This window comes from Lissotriton helveticus, chromosome 1_1 (genome assembly GCF_964261635.1).
Source record: "Lissotriton helveticus chromosome 1_1, aLisHel1.1, whole genome shotgun sequence".
NCBI lineage: Eukaryota > Metazoa > Chordata > Amphibia > Caudata > Salamandridae > Lissotriton > Lissotriton helveticus.
This window is the reverse complement of record NC_136057.1, coordinates 1,756,934,020-1,756,940,630: the sequence shown is the minus strand read 5'-3', so window position 1 is coordinate 1,756,940,630 and position 6,611 is coordinate 1,756,934,020.

The window sequence follows — 6,611 nt, the reverse complement described above, 5'->3', positions numbered from 1 at the left end:
AAATGCTTAAAATAGATAAGTTAAAATTCACATTCACTAAGAATATGAAGGGCCTCAAAAATAATTGTGCCTTTGGTAGCAAAACGAATTTGTAGCGTTTTTTTAAAGGCAAACAATTCCGCAAAAGTGAATTTTTGCTAGATTTAAATGCATCTTATTGCACGCGCATTTAAAAAAAAAAAAACTTGAAATGTCTGTTTTCAGTAAGACTGAAAGTTTCAGCCCTGTGCAGGGCCTTTCCTGCCGTTAAGGCATCAGATGTTGATTTTCAAAGGCCATGAATAATATTGGAATGTTTATTTAGCCCAGGACTTAGCCGTTAGTTAATCACAGTTGGACTTTTTCATTTCAGAATAGTGTTTTAGAGGGTTACAAAGATAAGGTTCATCACTTTGTATCACTGAAAGACATTCCAATTGCGATTTTCCTCTCTTTAAGCAATTTTTTTTAAAGTATATTTTTGGTTCTTTTGCTAAATACTAATTGCCCTTCAAAAATGGCGCGAAAAATGTCATGTTTTAAGTTACGCTTTTTGTGTGTAGGCGCATAAATGACTGCATCTAAAAATGATAGGCTAGGGATGCAGCTTACCTTTATATGTGGAGTTATCATAAAAACAGATAATTGGTTTCATTGAACGAAAAATTAATAATTATGGAAAAATTATTTGAGGAAAAAATAAGTGCTTTTTAAAATCGTTTTTTGATATTTATAAAGCTTAATACTCATACTATGACCTCCTAGTATTAAAATTTGATTTAAGTTATGTGTTACGGTGTAATGAGGTAATTTGCATGTTGGTTTTCACTTGGCGCAGGCGTAAAAAACTAATTTTTCCAAGGATTTACATCAGATATGACTAATGTCTAATATCTGTAACGTGTAAAGAACATCCTGAGGATGATTAATATGTAAAACAATTATAGGATATTTATTTTTAAGTGCCCCAAAGATAAAAGTCGAAATTGAGGTAAATGGGTTTTTAACACAGATTCTTGTCATTTACCATAGTGAAAGTGTCTCTGGCTTCAGTAAATGCATACATTTGGGTATAATACCAACTTGCGGGTTGTTATTGAGATTGTTTTTCATAGCTCGGTGAGCCAATCTGCCCGGTGCAGAACTTTGTGTTTAATATCAGGATTGAAGGCTCTAACTTTAGCGGGGCCCATTTAGACGTTAGGTGTTTAAAATGAGTACCATTGTATAGGGTGGTAGCAAGCATTTGTTCTAAAAACTGGTATGTGTGAACCCTTCACAGTAAATGTAGTAGGCCTTCTGTCTCTGTCATGTTGGCATTGTGACCTTTTAAATTCGAGCCTTGTCTCTGTGAAATGCAGAATAACATTGCTAAACAGGCCTCTGAAAGGTGGAAGTTCTGGTTTAAAGTTAAAGACTTAATTCCAAAGGGAAATATAAAAAAGGTTTCTTGAAAGGTTTCTTTAAAAGTCCCAACATCATGACATTTGTATTTCTGCTCTAAAAAATAATGTCTGCTAGTCGTTTTTATTTTGACGGAAAACAAAGTGTTGCTTTACATCTTAGACAAAAAAATAGGATGCAACCTTTTACTAAAATTTTGAAGCCTACATGAATAAGAAAGAACGATTTGCCAATTAAGAAGTTTTTTTTTTATCATGGACATTGTGGCACAAGGCTAATTTTAGGTGTCAGGGAAAAGATTTTACCTTTGGAAAAGTCAAAAGGGCTTCAATGTTGCAAGGTGACTGACAAGATGGTAACAGTTAAGTAATGGAAATTTATTTTTGTGTTTGTTAATGTGTATCATGTTTTGTCTTCTGCTTAAATGTTACAATTGATGTCTGTTTTATTATAAGAAATGTCTCTCTTTTGTGTGCTGTGTATTTTTTTTCTTTTCCATCCGGTCACAGATCATTCATGGATTGCTCTGGGGAATTTTATGCCAAGACACGTGAGTTTGGTTGGTTGAAATGAGATGTTTTTTTTTTTTTACGCAACTCCTTTGAAAAGAAATGTCCATGCGTTTTTCATGTTTGTGTATTTTGTTCTATCATGAATTGTTCTTACTGGTTCTGTGTGTCCGAAAGTTGTATTTGACAGCAGATACCCACTATTGGTGATCTACTGTCAAACAGGAGGGTATCCTTACACGGTATTATGCGTCATCGCTCATTTATATATGCTATGTTTTACAGCGAGTATATCTGATGGCTTGACGTCTGTTTTGTGCGTTTTTGCATGTTTTATGTTGTATGTTGCTGCTTAAGAAATTATTACAAATTCACCCGTGTTGTTGTGACATGTATGACGATACGTGTCGCTGTCAACAGTTGGGTAAAATTTTCGCTGATACTAAAATTCACAGATATGATTTTTCTTTTTTTCATATTGTGAACCAGACAGACAACACTTCACCAGTGTATGTCAAATTTGGCTATAAGTATTGAAGAAAAATAAACAGCAAATGGTGTCATTTGTAGTCACGATACTGCCCTTTCCTGTAAGGAACAGGCAGCCCTAAAATTATATATTCTGATTGGACGTAAGGATAAATTATAGATTTGTGACTCTTGTACATAGTGACCTAATTTCTATATCACATTAGTCAGTTTTATTCTGCTTCCTAGGTGGCCTTCCTATGGCTTTGGACCGTAAAAGAAACCAGGTTTCATTTTTCGTCACATGCCTGACTATCACCCAAGCACACCAGGCCTAGTTATTGGGGATTTTAGCTGTGTCCTATTCTCTTTTCCGTATTCCTTTCACCAGTCAACTTTTATTTATTATTAGTGTGTTCAGGTTCGCACTTTCAGATTGCAGTAATGTACCATGGACCCCCATTTTATGTATAATTCCCTGTTGCATAACTAGACTGGTTTCTAAGAATTTTCTTTAGGCCTATTCTGATGTTTTTCCAGTCTAACTGTTAGGACTGTTAGGACTGATTAACTGACTCAATACTATAGTAAGATAAGCTTTCCACCTCAATAGGAGACACATTACGTTTTCTGCTGCTTTAATTTTAATGAACCAGATGTAATTTAAATATTGGAAATACCAGGACTCTCTAGTTCTTGTCTTTTGTTTCCACATCTTGATAATTAGATTTTGTATTGCATAGTCCCACCTGATGCACAATTATTATGATAATATGTATGTGATCCCGCTTGTGAGATGTTCTAGATGAGGATTTTAGGAACACTTATATGTAATAATTGAGATAAAATGTGTTTACCCAATTAGACGATGCCACTATGTGTGAGGACATCCATTCAGATAGAATTCCCATGTCGCTATGATGATGAAAGATATGCTCTCACACGGAAACCCAATCGAAGAGCCTAGAGGCACTGTTTTGCCTATTGCCTTTGTTTTTGTATTGCCTGTAAGAATGACAGTGTATTTCAACGCAGAATTGTCCCATGGCGTGTGGCCACTCCTTTGAAGATCGCAGGCCACCTGTTTGCAGTCCCCTTGTTGTACAATGAACTGTTTAAAGCATCGCACTTGCTTCATCAGAAGGCGTTCAACATCAGAAAAGAAGAAGGAGCTGGTTTTGCCACAGTCTCTTGAGATTTCAGTGCAAAAGAGCGCCTATTATGTGCTGGTTAACCTCTGACAGTGTGCAGTCCCTTGAGCCCCTTGGCCTGAGTTTTTGGCCACACACGCACCCCTTTTTCCTTTGCTTCAACAGTAGTGCAGTGCACCGGATGATCCAAGAGTGGCAAAAGGCACTCCATTCTGGTGCCCATGAAAGAGCGGCCTGAGCGTCCTCTGACACTGAATGATGAGTGTTGGAGTCTGAGAATGGTCCCGGGTCTGCACGAGATGATCTGTGCCCATTGACCAATGAAGCGCACAATATCTGTAGTGTCTGCCGCAGAGGAGAGATACGGTGCACTACCTTGAGACATTGAGACTTTGTGAATGAGCTATGAGTGTTTGCCAGGAGGGCACTCTAACAGATACTGAACATCAAGAGCATGGGACGCCTGAATCCAAAGGCCCATGCAACAACGGGAGCAGACTTGATTGGACAATAGAAGTCTGCCAGAGAGGCTTTTTGAACAGACTCTGGGCATAGTTGGTTTCACAAGAGGTTTCCGTGTGATTGTATAGACTAAGTGTTAGGAGAATGATTTTATTATTCAACTGGCATTATTTTTAAGTAGTATTCTGTTTAGTAAAAGCAGAATAAAGTCCATTTCCTGTGAAAGAGTATCCCCTTTTCACCTCAGAGCATTAATGAGGGTCACCACTGTTTCACTTGAACATATAATAAATTACAGAAAATGCATAGGAAAACCTACAATGTTACTAAATAATTTTAGGATTTACCTTTTGTTTAGGCTTGTGAAAAATTATAATTTCATTTGTAATAGCGGTCACTACTTTGTCTATATGTTCTTAATGACGTGCTTTCTAGTGTTTTTTAAACATGGCATTGTCTTTTATGGGTGGGATTGTTTTTGCTGCCCAATTCACATCTGTACCCAACCCCCAACCTATGTCTCTTCCTACTTCTACTTCTTTGCATTCTTTCCAGATTTTACCTGAACTAGTTAGGAGGTCAGAGTTTACTGATAATTCCTTTTGTACAGTTTCTGCATCGACACCAGTTAGTAGTGAACATCACTAAATTGTTGGTCCTGCCATATATGGCCTTTGTGCTACTGCGTGTGTAAGGAGACCTGTCCCGAGAGAGTCGCTAAGTAATAGGATTATGCTTCAGCAACATCTTGATGATTTGATAAATATAGACCTGGACTCAGACTAGCGTGAGTATAGGTTATTGCCTATGTAAGGGCAAAAGGAGCGTCTGTGGTACTGAAAATTCTGGACTCGTGTAATAAACTTTGTCGTAGCATGACGATTTTGGTATCAAAAGACCGAAAATGGCTAGTACACTATGTACAAGCATTTTCGTCATATTCCAGTAACGATTTCACCTCGAAATCGTCATTTTCGTTCTGAACCCTCAGGTTCCATTTTGTGAACGGCAGCCATTTTGTGGATTGCCCTTACAGTAGGCCCTCACTGTGGCAGAACAAGTATTTAAGGACATAACCTTAGCATGGGTTTGTGCTGACTCCTGCATGACCTGGCGAAAGCTGACTCCCTTGCCCGAGGCTGACCTCGTTGAGCCAGTTCCTTGTTAGGCAGCTGGTCAGATAGAGATCAAAGAGCAGGACATTGCAATGTTTATTGTACACGCACACACCCCTTTATCTTGCTCCTATCTGTTTCTGTTCCTTCTTTATGGTCTATTTATGATGTGGGCCGCGGGCCTTTTCATTATGGGTATTGTCCAGCTTGTCTAAAGAAGAATGTTTATTATGGGTTTGTTTGATGATTAATTTTGGGTTGGACAAACTGAACAGTGGGTTTGTCATCATACAGTGCTTTGTGTGCACGTCCTGGGAGTGACCAACAATAATGTACTTCAAAGAGAAAATGTGTGCCTAGGGCATAATAAATGGTATAAAAGGTCTGTGCTGAGACCATTCAGCAGACTGCCTCATTCAATTGCCAAGGCAGTTGGGTGACGTAGCCTCACTTACAGCCTGATTCATGAAGCGAAATAGCGCCCGCAATGGCTGCGAAAAAGCAATTGCGGGTGCAAGACACGGAAACGGCATTCAAGTACTAAATAGCGAATTCGCAAAAAAATAATAGCGATTAAAATAGCGATTACGCTATAATAGTCGCAGACTCCGGGTAGTCGAGCATTAGCGATACGGAAATAGCGACCAACGACGGAATCTGCGAAATGAATAGCGAAACGCAATATTGTCTCAATCGGCATTCATGAAATAAATACATTAGCGAAAAAGCGCTAATTCGCACGTTTGCGCGGCGCAATTTAAGGACAACTCAAAGCAGGTGGTAACCATAAAAGCCATGATTAAGTAAAATTTGAAAAACTGTTGGCCAATCACCAACAGGTCCAGGCCTGACCAATCACACATAAGGACATTCAGCAGCAGCATTAGGCGTTCCACAATGCCTGGGATGTACATGGTGGTGAGGCGGCGAAGGCTACAGCGAGCAGCACGGAGGAGACGCATGAGGCAGGCAAGGATTTACCGGCAGCGGGTCACCTTGCTGGGCCAAACCAGACAACAGATTTATGCTAAATACAGGCTGAATGGGGAAATGATCACCTGGCTGATACAAGAACTCGACCCCATCATGCAGCACCCAACAAGGCGAAACAATTCTGTGCCCACACATGTGCAGGTATTGTGCAGCCTGCACCTCCTGGCCTCCGGCAGTTTCCAGGGCATAGTAGCCGCTGCTGGGGGGATATCCCAGCCCACCATGTCACGCTGCCTCCACACTTTTGTTGACGCCATGCTCAGCCAGCTCCACCGGCACATCACATTTCCCACGAGCCAACAGGAATTGGACCTGACAAAACTACAATTTTATAATGTCGCCCATTTTCCCCATGTCCTCGGCTGCATAGACTGTACCCACGTCGCCATCTGCCCACCAGCTGCCACGGAGTATATGTACCGCAACAGGAAGTCCTACCACTCCCTCAACATACAGATGGTCTGCAATGCCAAGACCATCATCACTGACATTGTGGCCCAGTACCCAGGGAGTACCCATGACTCCTTTAT